Source organism: Pseudophryne corroboree, chromosome 9 (genome assembly GCF_028390025.1).
Source record: "Pseudophryne corroboree isolate aPseCor3 chromosome 9, aPseCor3.hap2, whole genome shotgun sequence".
NCBI lineage: Eukaryota > Metazoa > Chordata > Amphibia > Anura > Myobatrachidae > Pseudophryne > Pseudophryne corroboree.
Genome location: NC_086452.1, coordinates 282,075,817 through 282,098,298, shown reverse-complemented (window position 1 = coordinate 282,098,298; position 22,482 = coordinate 282,075,817). Strand labels below are relative to the sequence as shown.

The following is a 22,482-nucleotide window of genomic DNA, read 5'->3' as shown; positions in this document are numbered from 1 at the left end:
TAACAGCAGCGTCCTACATAAACCGACAGGGTGGAACGAAGAGCAGAGCGTCAATGTCAGAGGTAACAAGAATCCTCCTCTGGGTAGAAAAGCATGCAGTATCACTGTCAGCCATCTTCATTCCGGGAGTGGACAACTGGGAAGCAGACTTCCTCAGCCGACACAATCTCCATCCAGGAGAATGGGGCCTCCACCCGGAGGTGACAAGCTAATCGGGTGTACCTCAGATAGACATGATGGCCTCTCGCCTCAACAAGAATCTTTGGAGGTACTGTTCCAGGTCAAGAGACCCACATGCGGTGGACGCACTGGTAACACTGTGGACGTAGCTGTCACTGTATGTGTTCCCTTCACTTCCACTCATCCCAAGTATTCTTAAACTCCTAAAAAGAACAAGAGTTCAGGCGATCCTCATTGCTCCGGACTGGCTAAGAAGAGCTTGGTACGCGGATCTTGTAGAACGCCAGATCTTAGCTCGGACGGGCATTTCAAAAAAGGTAATTCCTACCCTGATGCAGACTAAGAAGGGAATAACGTCTAATATTACCGTCTGATTTGGAAAAAGTATGTGTCTTGGTGTGAATCCAAGAAGTTTCCTACGGTTGAGTTTTACCTGGGACGGTTTTTACTCTATCTGCAAGCAGGTGTGGATGTGGGCCTACGCTTGGTCTTCGTAAAGGTCCATTTTCTTCCAGAAACAATTGGCTACTCTTCCTGAGGTTCAGAGATTCTTGATAGGGGGTTCTGCACATTCAACCGCCCTTTGTGCCTCCTACGGCACCTTGGGATCTTAATGTGGTGCTGCTGTTCCTGCAATCGGATTGGTTCGAGCCTTTACAGGACGTGGACATCAAGTTTCTTACTTGGAAAGCGGTCACACTGTCGGCATTGGCGTCTGATAGACGTGTGTCGAAATTTGGAGCATTGTCATGCAAGAGCCCCTACTTGATTTTCCATGAGGATAGAGCTGAGCTCAGAACGCGTCAGCAATTTCTTCCAAAGGTTGTCAGCCTTTCATATCAACCAACCTATTGTGGTGCCAGTGGCTACTGACTCCTCAATTACCTCAAAGTCCTTGGCTGTTGTGAGGGCTTTGAAAATATATGTGAAGAGAACTTCTCGTCACAGGAAGTCTGACACTTTGTCCTACTTGGTTGGGTGTCCTGCTTCTAAGCAGACAATTTCTCGCTGGATCAGGTTCACTATCCAGCATGCTTATTCTACGGCAGGCTTGCAGTGTCCAAAATCTGTTAAGCCCCACTCTACTCGTAAGTTGGGTTCTTCCTGGGTGACTGCCCGGGGTGTCTCGGCTTTACAGCTTTGCAGAGCAGCTACTTGGTCAGTGTCGAATACGTTTGCTAAGTTCTACAAGCTCGATACTTCGGCCACTGAGGATCCTAAGTTTGGGCAATCTGTTCTGAAGGAACCTTGGCAGTCTCCCTCCCGTACTGGGAGCTTTGGTACATCCCCATGGTACTAAAATGGAGTAATCTTAATTCCTGAGTTGGTTGAAGTGCTAATCAAAGAAGTATCCTGATCTCTCCCCCCCCCCCACACACTCCTTTCTAATTCACCTACATGTGGCAGCTGAGATTGTGTAGTCACATGGATGTCTAATAAATTACTAGAAGCCTCCTCTTGCTGCGAAATGGCATTTATGGGATTGATATTTGATAAGTTTTTTTGTTTTTTTGTTTTGCCATTGGATAAGATTCTAGCTCCATTGAGCCTATGAGGTTTCCTGAATCTCCAGATTCTTGTCTCCTCTCTGCCATGGTGTGGTCCTGGGAGCTTTGTAGGATGCGCGGGGCAGCCATTTCTGTATGCACTCTTTCCCTGATGGAACTAATGACACTGTTGTCTGATCTATTCTAGCTTAGAACTAGGGTGCATATGACTTCCATGTTTGAAAAGGTCTCCTCTTATTTGGAGCTTTTCTTTGAGGATTCTCTGCTCCATGCGGCCCAGAAATGTCTTCCATCTTCCCAAGGCCCATGGGAGATCTTTGATTCGGAGAAGGAAAAGATTCCGGTTGATGCAGTTCTTCCGGCGGGCAATGATTTGGATTCTTCCTCAGGTCAAGGGGTTGAGAATCTTATTGCTGCGGTCCGACAGACCCCTTGCCCCTGTGGAAGCGGGAAGTCCTTCATGCGCTGTCACAAATGGGTGGATACGTGTTTCGCTTTTTAGACCTTTCTGATCTTATTCTGGCGGCTTGGGAAAACGGGCAGATAGAAATTTCCATCCAGAAGTCTTCCAGTTGTTCAGAAGTGGGGTCTTCTGGAGGTGTGTATGTATAAAGATATTTCTGAAAAATAAAGGAGGTGCACAATAGTGAAGTAGGTCAATAAAAACAAAACAAAAAAAAAAACAGTATATTTGAATAAATGATGCACTCAAAAAGAGCAAGATATAAGTAGGCATATAATGCATAACAAAGGTCTTAGATCGCCGGACATTCGGCACCATAAGGAGACTCCGCTACTCTCGGCATCCCGGTAGTTCCCGGAGTCAATCCAGAAGCAGGTTAGTCCAAACTTCGATCAGTGCATGCGGACGTCACATCCGCCTTGATTCCAAGGGGGAATTCAAATGTTTGAATAGTCAGTTGGATGTCTGTTGTTTCCTATCTAATAGACGGGGGAAAAAAGACACCCAACCAACTTTTGATTCTCCCCCCCCCCCCCCCCCCCCCCCCAAATGTCCAAAAGGTCAACAATAGTAATCTTTACAGGTTTCTCCTGGAAATTGTGTGTGCTCCTCCAAAAGGAAGGTACATGTAAAAAAGAAATACAATAGGCTCCAATGTGTAGTCATTTCTTCAAAGAGAAAATGGAAGGAAAAGTTCTAGAAGGTAGGTAAACCCTCCACTGTGTGCACGTATCAGAGTATGGGACCACCCAAAGTGTGCAACGGTCATAAGAAAGGATGCTCACTCTGACTTGCATCAAACAGTGACGTAAACCCAGGTACCACTAAAAAGGGTATTATGGGGGTAATTCCAAGTTGATCGCAGCAGGAATTCTTTTAGCAATTGGGCAAAACCATGTGCACTGCAGGGGAGGCAGATATAACATGTGCAGAGAGAGTTAGATTTGGGTGTGGTGTGTTCAATCTGCAATCTAAATTGCAGTGTAAAAATAAAGCAGCTAGCATTTACCCTGCACAGAAATAAAATAACCCACCCAAATCTAACTCTCTGCAAATGTTATATCTGCCCCCCTGCAGTGCACATGGTTTTGCCCAACTGCTAACACATTTGCTGCTACGATCAACTTGGAATTAGGCCCTTATGTTTGGGGAGAAAAAGCAACCAGTGGTTTTTCCCCCATCAGATGAGTTGAATGAAGTGTGTGAAGAAGCATGGGCTTCCCCCGATAAGAAACTAGTGATTTCTAAAAAGTTACTGATGGCGTACCCTTTCCCGCCAGAGGACAGGTTACGTTGGGAGACATCCCCGAGGGTGGATAAGGCGCTCACACGCTTGTCAAAAAAAGTGGCACTGCCGTCTCAGGATACGGCCGCCTTAAAGGAGCCTGTGGATAGAAAGCAGGAGGCTATCCTGAAGTCTGTATATACACACTTAGGTACTATACTGAGACCTGCAATTGCTTCAGCTTGGATGTGTAGTGCTGCAGCAGCTTGGTCCGATACCCTGTCAGAAAATATTGATACCCTCGACAGGGATACGATTATGCTAACCATAGAGCATATTAAAGACGTCGTCTTATATATGAGAGATGCACAGAGGGATATTTACCGGTTGGCATCTAGAATTAATGCAATGTCCATTTCTGCCAGGAGAGTATTATGGACTCTGCAGTGGACAGGTGATGCTGATTCTGAAAGGCACATGGAGGTTTTGCCTTACAAGGGTGAGGAATTGTTTGGGGATGGTCTCTCGGACCTCGTTTCCACAGCAACAGTTGGGAAGTCGACATTTTTACCTTGGGTTCCCTCACAGCCTAAGAAAGCACCGTATTATCAGGTACAGTCCTTTCGGCCCCAGAAAGGCAAGCGGGTCAAAGGCGCTTCCTTTCTGCCCAGAGGCAAGGGAAGAGGGAAAAAGCTGCACCAGACAGCCAGTTCCCAGGATCAAAAATCCTCCCCCGCTTCCTCTAAGTCCACCGCATGACGCTGGGGCTCCACAGGCGGAGCCAGGTGCGGTGGGGGTGCGTCTCCGGAACTTCAGCGACCAGTGGGTTCGCTCACAGGTGGATCCCTGGGTTCTGCAAGTAGTATCACAGGGATACAAGCTGGAGTTAGAGGCGACTCCCCCTCGCCGTTACCTCAAATCAGCCTTGCCTGCTGCTCTGAGAAAGGGAGGTAGTACTGGCGGCTATTCACAAGCTGTATCTTCAGCAGGTGATAATCAAGGTACCCCTCCTTCAACAGGGACGGGGTTACTATTCCACAATGTTTGTGGTACCGAAACCAGACGGTTCGGTGAGACCCATTCTAAATTTGAAATCCTTGAACATTTATATAAGAAAGTTCAAGTTCAAGATGGAATCGCTCAGGGCGGTTATTGCAAGCCTGGAAGAGAGGGATTTTATGGTGTCATTGGACATCAAGGATGCTTACCTGCATGTCCCCATTTATCCACCCCACCAGGAGTACCTCAGGTTTGTGGTACAGGACTGTCATTACCAATTCCAGACGCTGCCGTTTGGTCTGTCCACGGCACCACGGGTATTTACCAAGGTAATGGCCGAAATGTTGATGCTCCTCCGAAAGAAAGGAGTCATGATTATCCCGTACTTGGACGATCTCCTTATAAAGGCGAGGTCCAGGGAGCAGTTGCTAGTCAGCGTAGCACTATCTCAGGAAGTGCTTCATCAGCACGGCTGGATTCTGAATATCCCAAAGTCACAGCTGATTCCTGCGAAGCGTCTGCTGTTCTTGGGCATGATTCTGGACACAGAACAGAAGAAGGTGTTTCTCCCGGAGGAGAAGGCCCAGGAATTATCATCTCTTGTCAAGGACCTCCTGAAACCAAAGCAGGTGTCGGTACATCACTGCACGCGAGTCCTGGGAAAGATGGTAGCTTCTTACGAAGCAATTCCCTTCGGCAGATTCCATGCAAGGATCTTTCAGTGGGATCTGTTAGACAAGTGGTCCGGATCGCATCTCCAGATGCATCGGTTGATCACCCTGTCCCCGAGGGCCAGGGTGTCTCTGCTGTGGTGGCTGCAGAGTGCTTATCTGTTCGAAGGCCGCAGATTCGGCATACAGGACTGGGTCCTGGTGACCACGGATGCAAGCCTCCGAGGTTGGGGGGCAGTCACCCAGGGACGAAACTTCCAAGGACAATGGTTGAGTCAGGAAACTTCCCTACACATAAATATTCTGGAACTAAGGGCCATTTACAATGCCCTGAGTCAAGCAGAACCCCTGCTTCAAAACCAACCAGTCCTGATTCAGTCAGATAACATCACGGCAGTCGCCCATGTTAATCGACAGGGCGGCACAAGAAGCAGGATGGCAATGGCGGAAGCCACAAGGATTCTTCGATGGGCGGAGAATCACGTGCTAGCACTGTCAGCAGTGTTCATTCCGGGAGTGGACAACTGGGAAGCAGACTTCCTCAGCAGACACGACCTCCACCCGGGAGAGTAGGGACTTCATCCAGAAGTCTTCAAGCTGATTGTAAATCGCTGGGAACGGCCACAGGTGGACATGATGGCGTCCCACCTCAACAAAAAGCTAAAAAGATATTGCGCCAGGTCAAGGGACCCTCACGCGATAGCTGTGTACCAGTCAGTGTATGTGTTCCCTCCTCTTCCTCTCATACCCAAGGTACTGAGGATAATCAGAAAAAGGGGAGTAAGAACTATACTCATTGTTCCGGATTGGCCAAGAAGAACTTGGTACCCAGAACTTCAGGAAATGATCTCAGAGGACCCATGGCCTCTGCCGCTCAGACAGGACCTGCTACAGCAGGGGCCCTGTCTGTTCCAAGACTTACCGCGGCTGCGTTTCCTGCATGGCGGTTGAACGCCGGATCCTAAAGGAAAAGGGCATTCCGGATGAAGTCATTCTTACGCTGATAAAAGCTAGGAAGGATGTGACAGCAAAACATTATCACCGCATATGGCGAAAATATGTTGCTTGGTGTGAGGCCAATTAGGCCCCAACGGAAGAATTTCAGTTGGGTCGATTTCTGCACTTCCTACAGTCAGTGACTATGGGCCTTAAATTGGGTTCCATAAAAGTCCAGATTTCGGCCCTGTCTATTTTCTTTCAAAAAGAACTGGCTTCACTGCCTGAAGTTCAGACGTTTGTTAAGGGAGTGCTCCATATTCAGCCCCCTTTTGTGCCTCCAGTGGCACCTTGGGATCTCAACGTTGTTAGATTTCCTAAAATCACATTGGTTTGAGCCACTTAAAACCGTGGAGCTAAAATATCTCGCGTGGAAAGTGGTCATGCTATTGGCCAGGCGTGTGTCAGAATTGGCAGCTTTGTCGTGTAAAAGCCCATATCTGATTTTCCATATGGACAGGGCAGAATTGAGGACTCGTCCCCAGTTTCTCCCAAAGGTGGTATCAGCTTTTCATTTGAACCAACCTATTGTGGTGCCTGCGGCTACTCGTGACTTGGAGGATTCCAAGTTGCTGGACGTAGTCCGGGCCCCAAAAAATCTGTTTCCAGGACAGCTGGAGTCAGAAAAACTGACGCGCTATTTATCCTGCATGCACTTAACAAGCTGGGTGCTCCTGCTTTAAAGCAGACTATTGCTCGCTGGATCTGTAGCACGATTCAACTTGCACATTCTGCGGCTGGACTGCCGCATCCTAAATCAGTAAAAGCCCATTCCACGAGGAAAGTGGGCTCTTCTTGGGCGGCTGCCCGAGGGGTCTCTGCATTACAACTTTGCCGAGCTGCTACTTGGTCAGGTTCAAACACATTTGCAAAATTCTACAAGTTTGATACCCTGGCTGAGGAGGACCTTGAGTTTGCTCATTCGGTGCTGCAGAGTCATCCGCACTCTCCCGCCCGTTTGGGAGCTTTGGTATAATTCCCATGGTCCTTACAGAATACCCAGCATCCACTAGGACGTCAGAGAAAATAAGAATTTACTCACCGGTAATTCTATTTCTCGTAGTCCGTAGTGGATGCTGGGAGCCCGTCCCAAGTGCGGACTCTCTGCAATACGTGTATATAGTTATTGCTTAACTAAAGGGTTTTGTTATGAGCCATCTGTTAATGAGGCTCATTTGTTATTCATACTGTTAACTGGGTATAGTTATCACAAGTTGTACGGTGTGGCTGGTATGAGTCTTAACCTTGATTCCAAATCCTTTCCTAGTAATGTCAGCTCTTCCGGGCACAGTTTCCCTAACTGAGGTCTGGAGGAGGGGCATAGAGGGAGGAGCCAGTGCACACCAGATATAGTACCTAATCTTTCTTTAAAGAGTGCCCAGTCTCCTGCGGAGCCCGTCTATACCCCATGTTCCTTACGGAGTACCCAGCATCCACTACGGACTACGAGAAATAGAATTACCGGTGAGTAAATTCTTACTATTTATATAAAAGTGCTGTACTAACTGGGATTGTATTCCAGTGTCAGGTGGCGCTGGGTGTGTGCTGGCATATTCTCTCTCTCTCTCTCTCTCTCTGTCTCTCTCTCTCTCTCTCTCTCTCTGTCTCTCTCTCTCTCTCTCTCTCTCTCACACACACCCCAAAGGGCCTTATTGGGGGACTGTCTCCATATAGATATATCCCTGAGTGTGAGTGTCGGTATGTGTATGACGACATGTCTGAAGCGGAAGGCTCATCTAAGGAGGAGGTGGAGCAGATTGTGGTGTATCCGTCGGCAACGCCGACACCTGATTGGTTAGATATGTGGAATGTTTTAAATGCAAATGTGGCTTTATTACATAAGAGATTGGACAAAGCAGAGTCCAGGGATAAAACAGGGAGTCAATCAATGGCTTTGACGGTGTCACAGGGCCCTTCAGGGTTTCAAAAAACGTCCCCTGTCCCAAGTTAGACACTGATACCGACACGAATTCTGACTCCAGTGTCTACTACGATGAGGTGATGTTACACCCAAGGGTGGCCAAAAGTATTCATTATATGATTATTGCAATAAAAGATGTTTTACATATCAGATAATCCCTCTGTCCCTGACACGAGGGTATGCATGTTTAAGGAAAAGAAACCTGAGGTAACCTTTCCTCCAGCTCATGAGCGCAACGCGTTATTTGTAAAAGCTTGAGAAACTCCAGACAAACTGTAGATTCCCAAGAGGATTCTTATGGTGTATCCTTTCCCTGCACCAGGACAGGGTACGGTGGGAATCCTCGCCCAGGGTGGACAAGGCTTTAACGCGCATGTCCAAGGGGATCTGGATTGAAAGTCGACAGTAACAAGGTCGACAATGTCTAGGTCGACCACTATTGGTCGACAGCAACTAGGTCGACAGGTCAAAAGGTCGACAGGGTCTAGGTCGACAGGTCAAAAGGTCGACATGCGTTTTTCACAATTTTTTTCTTTTTTTTAACCTTTTCATACTTAACGATCCACGTGGACTACGATTGGAACGGTAATCTGTGCCGAGCGAAGCGGTAGCGGAGCGAAGGCACCATGCCCGAAGCATGGCGACCGAAGCGAGCCATGCGAGGGGACGCGGTGCAGTAATTGGGGTTCCCGGTCACACTACGAAGAAAACGACACCAAAATAACATTAAAAACTCATGTCGACCTTTTGACCCTGTCGACCTTTTGACCCTGTCGACCTAGTTACTGTCGACCAATAGTGGTCGACCTAGACATTGTCGACCTAGTTACTGTTAACTTTCTCTGACGTCCTAGTGGATGCTGGGAACTCCGTAAGGACCATGGGGAATAGCGGCTCCGCAGGAGACTGGGCACAAAAGTAAAAGCTTTATGACTAGCTGGTGTGCACTGGCTCCTCCCCCTATGACCCTCCTCCAAGCCTCAGTTAGATTTTTGTGCCCGGCCGAGAAGGGTGCATGCTAGGTAGCTCTCCTGAGCTGCTTAGAGTAAAAGTTTAAATAGGTTTTTTATTTTCAGTGAGACCTGCTGGCAACAGGCTCACTGCATCGTGGGACTAAGGGGAGAAGAAGCGAACTCACCTGCATGCAGAGTGGATTGGGCTTCTTGGCTACTGGACATTAGCTCCAGAGGGACGATCACAGGCTCAGCTTGGATGGGTCCCGGAGCCGCGCCGCCGGCCCCCTTACAGAGCCAGAAGAGCGAAGAGGTCCGGAAAAATCGGTGGCAGAAGACGTTCCTGTCTTCAATAAGGTAGCGCACAGCACTGCAGCTGTGCGCCATTGCTCTCAGCACACTTACCACTCCGGTCACTGAGGGTGCAGGGCGCTAGGGGGGAGCGCCCTGAGACGCAATAAAACACGTTTTAAACCTTATATGGCTAAAGAAATGCATCACATATAGCTCCTGGGCTATATGGATGCATTTAACCCCTGCCAGTTTTCCTAAAAAAAGTGGGAGAAAAGGCCGCCGAAAAGGGGGCGGAGCCTATCTCCTCAGCACACAAGCGCCATTTTCCCTCACAGCTCCGCTGGAAGGACGGCTCCCTGACTCTCCCCTGCAGTCCTGCTACAGAATCAGGGTAAAACAAGAGAGGGGGGGCACTAATTGGCAGATAATACAAATACAGCAGCTATAGAAGGGAGAAACACTTATATAAGGTTATCCCTGTATATATATAGCGCTCTGGTGTGTGCTGGCAAACTCTCCCTCTGTCTCCCCAAAGGGCTCGTGGGGTCCTGTCCTCTATCAGAGCATTCCCTGTGTGTGCTGTGTGTCGGTACGATTGTGTCGACATGTATGAGGAGGAAAATGATGTGGAGGCGGAGCAATTGCCTGTAATAGTGATGTCACCCCCTAGGGAGTCGACACCTGACTGGATGGTCGTATGGAAGGAATTAGGTGACAGTGTCAGCACTTTGCAAAAAACTGTTGACGACATGAGACAGCCGGCAAATCAGTTAGTGCCTGTCCAGGCGTCTCAAACACCGTCAGGGGCTCTAAAGCGCCCGTTACCTCAGATGGTCGACACAGACCCAGACACGGATACTGACTCCAGTGTCGACGGTGACGAGACAAACGTAATGTCCAGTAGGGCCACACGTTACATGATCACGGCAATGAAGGAGGCTTTGAACATTTCTGATACTACAAGTACCACAAAAAGGGGTATTATGTGGGGTGTGAAAAAACTACCCATAGTTTTTCCTGAATCAGATGAATTAAATGAGGTGTGTGACAAAGCGTGGGTTTCCCCCGATAAAAAACTGCTGATTTCTAATAAATTATTGGCATTATACCCTTTCCCGCCAGAGGTTAGGGCGCGTTGGGAAACACCCCCTAGGGTAGATAAGGCGCTCACACGCTTATCAAAACAAGTGGCGTTGCCGTCTCCTGAAACGGCCGCCCTCAAGGAACCAGCTGATAGAAAGCTGGAAAATATCCTAAAGGGTATATACACACATACTGGTGTTATACTACGACCAGCAGTCGCCTCAGCCTGGATGTGCAGCGCTGGAGTGGCTTGGTCGGATTCCCTGACTGAAAATATTGATACCCTGGATAGGGACAGTGTATTATTGACTATAGAGCATTTAAAGGATGCATTACTATATATGCGAGATGCACAGAGGGATATTTGCACCCTGGCATCAAGAGTAAGTGCGCTGTCCATTTCTGCCAGAAGAAGTTTATGGACACGACAGTGGTCAGGTGATGCGGATTCCAAACGGCATATGGAAGTTTTGCCGTATAAAGGGGAGGAGTTATTTGGGGTCGGTCTATCGGACCTGGTGGCGACGGCTGGGAAATCCACCTTTTTACCCCAGGTCACCTCTCAGCAGAAAAAGACACCGTCTTTTCAAACTCAGTCCTTTCGTCCCCATAAGGGCAAGCGGGCAAAAGGCCACTCATTTCTGCCCCGGGGCAGAGGAAGGGGAAAAAGACTGCAGCAGGCAGCCTCTTCCCAGGATCAGAAGCCCTCCCCCGCTTCTGCCAAGTCTTCAGCATGACGCTGGGGCTTTACAAGCGGACTCGGGCACGGTGGGGGCCCGTCTCAAAAATTTCAACGCGCAGTGGGCTCACTCGCAAGTGGACCCCTGGATCCTGCAGGTAGTATCACAGGGGTACAAATTGGAATTCGAGACGTCTCCCCCTCGCCGGTTCCTGAAGTCTGCTCTACCAACGTCTCCCTCCGACAGGGAGGCAGTATTGGAAGCTATTCACAAGCTGTATTCCCAGCAGGTGATAATCAAGGTACCCCTCCTACAACAGGGAAAGGGGTATTATTCCACGCTGTTTGTGGTACCGAAGCCGGACGGCTCGGTGAGACCAATTTTAAATCTGAAATCCTTGAACACTTACATAAAAAGGTTCAAATTCAAGATGGAGTCACTCGGAGCAGTGATAGCGAACCTGGAAGAAGGGGACTATATGGTGTCTCTGGACATCAAAGATGCTTATCTCCATGTCCCAATCTACCCTTCTCACCAAGGGTACCTCAGGTTTGTGGTACAAAACTGTCATTATCAGTTTCAGACGCTGCCGTTTGGATTGTCCACGGCACCACGGGTCTTTACCAAGGTAATGGCCGAAATGATGATTCTTCTTCGAAGAAAAGGCGTCTTAATTATCCCTTACTTGGACGATCTCCTGATAAGGGCAAGGTCCAGGGAACAGTTAGAGGTCGGAGTAGCACTATCTCAGGTAGTGCTACGTCAGCACGGGTGGATTCTAAATATTCCAAAATCGCAGCTGATTCCAACAACACGTCTACTGTTCCTAGGGATGATTCTGGACACAGTCCAGAAAAAGGTGTTTCTCCCGGAGGAGAAGGCCAGGGAGTTATCCGAGCTAGTCAGGAACCTCCTGAAACCAGGACAAGTGTCAGTGCATCAATGCACAAGGGTCCTGGGAAAGATGGTGGCTTCTTACGAAGCGATTCCATTCGGAAGATTCCATGCAAGAACTTTTCAGTGGGATCTGCTGGACAAATGGTCCGGATCGCATCTTCAGATGCATCAGCGGATAACCCTATCTCCAAGGACAAGGGTGTCTCTCCTGTGGTGGTTGCAGAGTGCTCATCTTCTAGAGGGCCGCAGATTCGGCATTCAGGACTGGATTCTGGTGACCACGGATGCCAGCCTGAGAGGCTGGGGAGCAGTCACACAGGGAAGAAATTTCCAGGGCTTGTGGTCAAGCATGGAAGCGTCTCTTCACATAAATATCCTGGAACTAAGGGCAATTTACAATGCCCTAAGTCAAGCAAGGCCTCTGCTTCAGGGTCAGTCGGTATTGAACCAATCGGACAACATCACGGCAGTCGCACACGTAAACAGACAGGGCGGCACGAGAAGCAGGAGGGCAATGGCAGAAGCTGCAAGAAGTCTTCGCTGGGCGGAAAATTATGTGACAGCACGGTCAGCGGTGTTCATTCCGGGAGTGGACAACTGGGAAGCAGACTTCCTCAGCAGACACGACCTCCACCCGGGGGAGTGGGGACTTCACCCAGAAGTCTTTCACGTGATTGTAAACCGTTGGGAAAAACCAAAGGTGGACATGATGGCGTCTCGTCTCAAGAAACTAGACAGATATTGCGCCAGGTCAAGGGACCCTCAGGCGATAGCGGTGGACGCTCTGGTAACACCGTGGGTGTACCAGTCAGTGTATGTGTTCCCTCCTCTGCCTCTCATACCCAAAGTACTGAGAATCATAAGAAGGAGAGGAGTAAGAACTATACTCGTGGCTCCGGATTGGCCAAGGAGGACTTGGTACCCGGAACTTCAAGAGATGCTCACGGAGGACCCGTGGCCTCTACCTCTAAGAAAGGACCTGCTCCAGCAGGGACCCTGTTTGTTCCAAGACTTACCGCGGCTGCGTTTGACGGCATGGAGGTTGAACGCCGGATCCTGAAGGAAAAAGGCATTCCAGATGAAGTCATCCCTACCCTGATCAAGGCCAGGAAGGATGTAACCGCGAAACATTATCACCGCATTTGGCGAAAATATGTTGCGTGGTGTGAGGCCAAGAAGGCCCCTACAGAGGAATTTCAACTGGGTCGTTTCCTGCATTTCCTGCAAACAGGACTATCTATGGGCCTAAAATTAGGGTCCATTAAGGTTCAAATTTCGGCCCCGTCAATATTCTTCCAAAAAGAACTGGCTTCAGTGCCTGAAGTTCAGACGTTTGTCAAAGGGGTACTGCATATACAGCCTCCTTTTGTGCCTCCAGTGGCACCTTGGGATCTCAATGTAGTGTTGAGTCTCCTAAAGTCACATTGGTTTGAACCACTCACCACTGTGGAATTAAAATATCTCACATGGAAAGTGGTCATGCTGTTAGCCCTGGCTTCAGCCAGGCGTGTCTCAGAATTGGCGGCTTTATCATATAAAAGCCCTTACCTAATTTTTCATTCAGACAGGGCAGAACTGAGGACTCTCCCTCAATTTCTCCCTAAGGTGGTTTCAGCGTTTCACATGAACCAGCCTATTGTGGTGCCTGCGGCTACTAGGGACTTGGAGGACTCCAAGTTGCTGGACGTAGTCAGGGCCCTGAAAATATGTTTCCAGGACGGCTGGAGTCAGAAAATCTGACTCGCTGTTTATCCTGTATGCACCCAACAAGCTGGGTGCTCCTGCTTCTAAGCAGACGATTGCTCGTTGGATTTGTAGTACGATTCAGCTTGCACATTCTGTGGCAGGCCTGCCACAGCCAAAATCTGTAAAAGCCCATTCCGCAAGGAAGGTGGGCTCATCTTGGGCGGCTGCCCGAGGGGTCTCGGCTTTACATCTTTGCCGAGCAGCTACTTGGTCAGGGGCAAACACGTTTGCTAAATTTTACAAATTCGATACCCTGGCTGAGGAGGACCTGGAGTTCTCTCATTCGGTGCTGCAGAGTCATCCGCACTCTCCCGCCCGTTTGGGAGCTTTGGTATAATCCCCATGGTCCTTACGGAGTTCCCAGCATCCACTAGGACGTCAGAGAAAATAAGAATTTACTTACCGATAATTCTATTTCTCATAGTCCGTAGTGGATGCTGGGCGCCCATCCCAAGTGCGGATTGTCTGCAATACTTGTATATAGTTATTGTTACAAAAACCGGGTTGTTTATTGTTGTGAGCCATCTTTTCAGAGGCTCCTACGTTTATCATACTGTTAACTGGGTTCAGATCACAAGTTGTACAGTGTGATTGGTGTGGCTGGTATGAGTCTTACCCGGGATTCAAGATCCTTCCTTATTATGTACGCTCGTCCGGGCACAGTATCCTAACTGAGGCTTGGAGGAGGTTCATAGGGGGAGGAGCCAGTGCACACCAGCTATTCATAAAGCTTTTACTTTTGTGCCCAGTCTCCTGCGGAGCCGCTATTCCCCATGGTCCTTACGGAGTTCCCAGCATCCACTACGAGAAATAGAATTATCGGTAAGTAAATTCTTATTTTCAATACCACACCCTGTACAAGAAGGTGGCGCTACAGTTTCCAGACACGGCAGCCCTCAAGGATCCTGCTGATCGCAGACAGGAAACTACTTTAAAATCAATTTATTCACATACGGGTGCTTTGCTCAGACCGGCAATAGCATCGGCTTGGCTTTGTAGTGCGGTAGCAGCTTGGATAGATACCTTGTCAGCTGACATTGATACCCTAGATAGGGATACCATTTTATTGACCTTAAGTCACATTAAAGACTCAGTCTTATATATGAGAGACGCTCAGAGACGTTGGGCTACTAGGTTCAAGAGCCAACACCATGGCGATTTCTGCTAGGCGAGCCCTGTGGACCCGCCAATGGACGGGTGATGCCGACTCAGAGGCATATGGAAGTTTTGCCTTACAAGGGTGAGGTGTTATTTGGGGAAGGTCTCACGGACCTGGTTTCCACAGCTAAAAAGAATGCCTGCCACGGCTAGTTCCCAGGAGCAGAAGTCCTCCCCGGCTTCTACTAAATCCACCGCATGACGCTGGGGCTCCTCTGAGGGAGTCCGCGCCGGTGGGGGCATGTCTCCGACTCTTCAGCCACGTCTGGGTTCAGTCAGACGTGGATCCTTGGGCGATGGAAATTGTATCCCAGGGCTACAAGCTGGAATTCGAAGAGGTGCCTCCGCGCTGATTTTTTAAATCGGCTTTACCAGCTTCTCCCCCAGAAAGGGAGATAGTATTAGCTGCAATTCAAAACCTGTGTCAACAGCAAGTGATTGTCAAGGTTCCCCTAGTTCCACAGGGGAAGGGGTACTATTCAACCCGGTTTGTGGTTCCGAAACCGGATGGCTCGGACAGACCGATTCTATATCTAAAATCCCTAAACCTGTACTTGCAAAAGTTAAAATTCAAGATGGAATCTCTCCGGGCAGTTATCTCCAGCCTGAAAGGGGGGGGGGGGATTTTATGGTGTCACTGGACATAAAGGATGCATACCTTCATGTCCCCATATATCCCCCTCATCAGGCGTACCTGAGATTCGCTGTACAGGGCTGTCATTACCAGTTTCAGACGTTGCCGTTTGTGCTTTCCAGGGCCCGAGGATTTTCACCAAGGTAATGGCGGAAATTATGGTGCTCCTGCGCAGGCAGGGAGTCACAATTATCCCATACTTGGACGATCTCCTGATAAAAGCGAGATCGAGAGAATAGTTGCGTAAAAGCGTGTCGCTCTCACTGAGTGCTCCAGCAGCATGCCTGGATTCTAAATCTACCAAAGTCACAGTTGGTTCCAACGACTCGGCTATCGTTCTTAGGCATGATTCTGGACACAGAACAAAAGGTTTTTCTCCCGATGGAAAAAGCCCAGGAACTCCAGAACATGGTCAGAGACCTCTTAAAACCGAATAGTGTCAGTTCATCAATACACTCGAGTAATGGGAAAAATGGTGGCGACCTACGAGGCGATCCCCTTCGGCAGGTTTCATGCGAGGACGTTTCAATGGGACCTTCTCGACAAGTGGTCCAGGTCCCATCTTCAAATTCATCAGAAGATGAGCCTGTCCCCCCAGGGCCAGGGTGTCTCTCCTGTGGTGGCTGCAGAGTGCTCACCTTCTAGAGGGTCGCAGGTTCGGCATTCAGGACTGGGTTCTGGTGACCACGGACGCGAGCTTCTGAGGATGGGGCGCAGTCACACAAGGAAGAAATTTTCAGTGACTATTGTCGAGCCAGGAGGCTTGTCTACACATCAACATTCTAGAATTAAGGGCCATATACAATGGCCTACGACAAGCGGAGAATCTTCTTCGTTACCTACCGGTTCTGATTCAATCAGACAACGTCACAGCCGTGGCTCATGTAAACCGCCAAGGCGGGACGAGGAGCAGAGTGGCAATGGCGGAAGCCACCAGGATTCTTCGCTGGGCGGAAAATTACATAAGCGCTCTGTGAGCAGTTTTCATTCTGGGAGTGGACAACTGGGAAGCAGACTTCCTCAGCAGACACGATCTCCATCCAGGAGAGTGGGGACTTCATCAAGATGTTTTTGCAGAGTCTGGGGACTTCCTCAAATAGACATGATGGCGTCACGCCTCAACAAGAAGCTTCAGAGATATTGTGCCAGGTCAAGGGACCCTCAGTCAGTAGCAGTAGATGCCCTGGTGACACCGTGGGTGTTTCAGTTGGTCTGTGTTCCCTCCTCTTCCTCTCATCTCAAAAATATTGAGAATCATAAGACGAAAAAGAGTTTGGACAATTCTCATTGTTCCAGATTGGCCCTCGAAGGGCCTGGTATTCAGATCTTCAGGAGATGCTCACAGAAGATCCATGGCCTCTTCCTCTCAGGGAGGACCTGTTGCAGCAGGGCCCTGCGTATTCCAAGAATTACCGCGGTTACGTTTGACGGCATGGCGGTTGAACACCGAATCCTAGCTTGGAAAGGTATTTCGGAGGAAGTCATCCCTACTCTGATGAAGGCTAGGAAGGAGGTGACGGCGAAACATTATCACCGTATCTGGAGGAAGTATGTATCTTGGTGTGAAGCCAAGAATGCTTCTACGGAAGATTTCCACTTGGGCCGTTTTCTCCACTTTCTACTGACAGGAGTGGATATGGGCCTGAAGTTAGGGCCAAAAGCTGTACCTTAATGGAGCCTATGTATATTCTTTCAGAGGGAATTGGCTTCTCTCCCAGAAGTCCAGACTTTTGTAAAGGGAGTGCTGCACATCCAGCCTCCTTTTGTGCCCCCAGTGACACCTTGGGACCTTAACGTGGTGTTACAGTTCCTAAAACCTCACTGGTTTGAACCGCTTCAAACAGTTGAATTAAAATTTCTCACTTGGTAGGTGGTCATGTTGTTGGCCTTGGCATCTGCAAGGCGGGTGTCCGAATTGGTGGCTTTGTCTCACAAAAGCCCCTATCTGATTTTCCATGTGGATAGAGCAGAGTTGCCTAAGGTGGTTTCATTGTTTCATATGAACCAACCTATTGTTGTGGCTACGGGGAACTTGGAGGATTCCAAGTCCCTGGATGTAGTCAGGGCCTTAAAAATTTACGTAGCCAGGACGGATCGGTTTAGGAAAACAGAAGCACTGTTTATCCTGTATGCGGCCAACAAGTTTGGCGCTCCTGCTTCTAAGCAGACTATTGCTCGCTGGATCTGTAACACGATTCAGCAGGCTCATTCTACGGCTGGATTGCAGTTACCAAATTCGGTAAAAGCCCATTCCACTAGGAAGGTGGGCTCTTCTTGGGCGGCTGCCCGAGGCGTCTTGGCGTTACAGCTTTTCCGAGCAGCTACTTGGTCGGGTTCAAACCCCTTTGCAAAATTCTACAAGTTTGATACCCTGGCTGATGAGAACCTCATGTTTGCTCAATCTGTGCTGCAGAGTTATCCGCACTCTCCCGCCCGGTTTGGAGCTTTGGTATAATCCCCATGGTCCTTACGGAATCCCCAGCATCCTCTAGGACGTAAGAGATAATAAGATTTTAAACCTACCGGTAAATCTTTTTCTCCTAGTCCGTAGAGGATGCTGGGCGCCCGTCCCAGTGCGGACATATTTCTACAGGGCTTGTATATAGTTGTTGCTTACATAATGGTTATGTTACAGTTAAGATCAGTCTTTGGCTGATGCTGTTTTGTTCATACTGTTAACTGTTTGCGTATATTCCAGGTTATACGGTGTGATTGGTGTGGCTGGTATGAATCTTGCCCTTAGTACGAGAAAAGGATTTTTGTTAATCTGTCAGTCTCCTCTGGGCACAGTTTCTCTAACTGAGGTCTGGAGGAGGGGCATAGAGGGACGAGCCAGTGCACACCCATTCTAAAATCTTTAGAGTGCCTATTTCTCATGAGGAGCCCGTCTATACCCCTGTGGTCCTTACAGACTCCCCAGCATCCTCTACGGACTAGGAGAAATAGATTTACCGGTAGGTTTAAAATCATATTTTCTCAAGCCTTATCTGCCTACCTAGAATGCAATGATCCAGCTGACACATCTGTGTTTAACAACTGGTGTGCACTAAAGGTGGTAGTTAGGGGCTCAGTTGTCCAAGCGGCAGCTCAACACAAAGTTGCTGCGAATGCAAGAAGATGACGTAGAAGTGCGCTTAGCAGACCTGGAACATAGACTCAAATCCTCCCCCGATAATTTATCACTATCGAGAACTGCCCCGCGTTAGGGAAGAATGGAATATCCTAACCCTAAAAGAGGTGCATAAGAACCTCTTTTGGCTGAAACAAAAGTTCTATACCCACGGGGATAGGGTGGGATGAATGTTAGCCAGAAAGCTGAGAGGCAAAATGGCAGCTGAGAGCGTTAAGGAGGTTTTTAATGCTAAAGGCTTGAAAGTCTGACCCTTCGGACATAGCCAGTGCCTTTGCAGAGTACTATTCAGCCCTATATAATCTCCGCTCGGACCCCTTTACCCCGCAACCGACTAGTTCTGAGATTGGCGCTTTTTTGAGTACACTGTACTTACCCAGTTTAGATCCCCAACCCCTTCAATTGATGGAACGCCCCTGGACCTTAGAGGAGATTAGTCGAGTAATTGATAGCTTCCCGTCAGATAAAGCCCCTGGCCCAGATGGCTTTTACGAACGGGTTTTTAAAATCTTTTAGAGATACCCTAGCCCCAGTCCTGAGGACTGTTTTTGACGAGGCCACGTCAACTGGCTCGTTTCCAGCGGAAATGCCCGAAGCCAGAATAGTAGCTTTCCCCAAACCTGGTAAGAATCCAGTTATGCTATCCCCCTATAGCCCTCTTAAATTCAGACGTTCATTTATGCAAAATTAATAGCTAATAGATTAAACCCGCTATTATCATCCCTTATTAACCAAGACCAAGTACGCTTTGTTCAGAACCGCCAAGCCCCCGACAACACCAGGAGGATGATAACTGTTGGATGCCTTCTCCGAGTCGGATCCTCTTTTGTTACACTCATTGGATGCGGAGAAGGTGTTCAACAGATTACACTGGGGCTATCTGAAAGCAGTTTTGGTAAAATTTGGTATCTCTGGTAGGGCCCTATCCTCAATTACTGCACTCTACTCTGTCCCTTCGGCTAGAGTATTTATAAATGTATGCTCTCTCCCATATTTACAATTTCAAACGGTACTCGCCAGTGTATTGGCTTTTGTATTGGCCACAGAACCCTTGGCAGAGGCTATCCGCATTAACCCCAGGGTGAGAGGTCCAGCTCTGTATGGTCATATGTACAAGATGTCTCTCTGCGGATGATGTCCTTCTCACCATTGCCGACCCTCACAATTCTCTCCGGGCCCTCCATGACGTCTTGCAGGCCTACTCTTTGGTCTCTTATTACAAACTCAATGCGTCTAAAACAGAAGCGCTTCCGATTAACTTCTCCGCTGCTCTTCTCGATCAATTGAAGTCTCAGTATTCTTATGGCTGGCAAGTAGATTGCCTGAACTATTTAGGCATCCGTATTTCCCCTAAAGTTTCGGATATCATTGGCTGTAATTCTCCCCCCCCCCCCCCCCTTTTCACTAAACTAACAATGTTAACGAAAGACTGGATGTTATATAACATATTGTGGTTTGATCGCAAATCAGCTTTGAAGATGGTACTGCTCCCCAAACTGCTCTGTCTATTTAGGACTATCCCCATCCTTTTATCTAATGCCTTATTGACCAAATTTAATTCTGTACTAATCCGATGTGTGGAGAGGCAAAAAACCGAGACTAGCTCGTAAAATTTTGTCCTTACCGAAATTGAGGGGTGGTTTAGCTTTTCCCTATTTACATTTATACCAGATAGCATGTGTTTTGTCCCCATTGGGAGCATGGACCGAGATGGATGCTCCTAAAATATGGGTCTCCCTGGAAAGGGGCCTCTTATCTCCTCTCCCTTTTATCTAGTGTTTTGGGAATGCCCATTACTGAGAGGTCGAATCTGTTTTTGAGATCGGCTGTGGTGCAATCCACACGTAAATCTTGGTTGACCTTGGTAGAGATTTACGGGAAATCTCTCCCCCCCCCCCCCCCCCCCTGCTGCTAGATTTCCCACTGGAACGAGTGGCGGGTCTAGTTCTGGGATTATAATTACGCTTGTGGGATTCCCAGGGTATTAGGTCTCTTCAAAATGTAACGGAAGGGGGTATTTTAATGTCATATGCCCACTGCAATCTCTAGGTTTTCTCTCCCCAAGGGACATTTCTATAAATATCTTCAGCTTCGACACTGGTTGCAGAGTGTACCTACGCCACATGACAGATTAATGCCGATCCCCAAATATGTTCACTCCCTGATTGTGAGAACTGACCGCAAAGGTACAGTCTCCAGATGGTATGCCCTTCTCAACTGCCCCCCTTCCCAGACTAAACTTAAGTCACAGGTGAAGTGGGAATCCGACCTGAATGTGTCCTGACAGAGGATGAATAGCGTTTGATATTTGCCTCCTGTGCTCATTTGTCTAAATGCGTGTCTCACACAGAACAGTTTTATAAATTAACACATCGCCAATATTTCACACCGGCCCTCCTCTATTCCATATGGCCAACTACCTCTAATGATTGCTGGCGCTTATGTCGTAACGTTGGGATGCTCATACGCGTGTTTTGGTTATGCCCTTCGGTCTCGACCCTCTGGTTTCATGTTTTTGACCTCATCTCTAAGATTGTGGGCTCTCCCCAGCCTACATTTGCCCTACTACACCTCTTTCCCATATATTTCCCTCCGCAAACTAGATGTCTTGAGCCACATTTTATCCACCACAAAGCCGCTATTGGCATGTAATTGGCGCTCCCCGATGACACCTACGGTTTCTGCTATTGAAGCCGCTGTTCAGTCTCATTTTGAGTTTGAGATGGCGGGCGTAACTTTTACTTCAGGAAACGCCAAGCAAACTGCAAAATGGGGAGTATAGTGTGAATATAGGAAGACACGGCCCCCTTGATACAGTTTACTCTACCTCGATAGTATACTTCCAATCTGGAAGTTGTAGATCCCTGGTCATACCATCCATGTTTATGGTAGCATTGTGCTTCGGAGAGACCCCTAGAGTATTTTGATTCGCCAATTTTGGGACAGTTAGCATTTGTTACTCCCAGATGAGGCATCTCTGCTAGGAGATGATGTGTTGTATATTGTACACAATGACCCCTTGTGGTGTAGACTGATATGAAGTATTAAATTATCGCTGAGAACTCTATTTGTCTGTTTTGTCATGCTGCAATGGCTGCTCTCTTTCCCCTCCCTTTTTTTTTTATTTCTGCAATCCCCCACTCCAATTTATTTGAAAACTAATAAAAATTAATCTTGGGGGGTGGGGGGGCATGGGGAGAAGGGGGTTAAGTCCGTATTAACGTATGTATTTGAATACAATGTCATTAGTCTCTGGTGGTTTAATGGTCAGGCGTCCAAATACTTTAGTCCATACATGTGTGAAAATGGTTATCATTATCGACTGTTTTGGCATGAATGTTTAATCATACACCTGACACTAATCCTACAAAATCCCTGATTTCGAGCAAGTGTACTTAGAAGAATTGATGCTGTTTTGAAGGCAAAGGGTGGTCACACCAAATATAGATTCGATTTTAGATATCTGTTCACTTATTTGCATTTTGTTAATTGAATAAAATAACCTAACACTTCTATTTTTTTTTTAAAGCATTCTTACTTTGCAGCACTTTTTCCACACCTGCCTAAAACGTTTACACATTAGTTTATGTATGTATATATGTATTTTTTTTTAACATTGATGATCACAGCTTTTTCATTTACCCAGTGGTTGCTTTTCTCTGAAGCTAGGTTCACGGTGGGAGGCTGAGATAAGCTTTTACATTTACCTAGTGTCAGAGAGGAGCAGGTACTGGGGGCTAGGTTGGAAATGCTGGCTGTCAGAATTCAGACAGTGGGTTTCCTGAGAGGCCAAATGGGCCCCTAAGTCTCCCCTTCCCCCACACACCCTCCACTTCCTGCAGCCTAAACCTAACCAAGCAGTTTTGGAATTCCAGCGTCTGTATTTAGACTGCCTGGATCCTGACCGGACCCTGGTAATGGGTATATAAAGGTACACAGCTGCT

At 48.1% G+C, this 22,482-nt stretch overlaps 1 protein-coding gene across 1 annotated transcript in view; it reads left to right on the top strand.

The window, feature by feature from the left end:
* The window catches only part of MYH9 (myosin heavy chain 9), an 889,869-nt gene that overhangs the window by 247,723 nt on the left and 619,664 nt on the right, over positions 1–22,482 (top strand).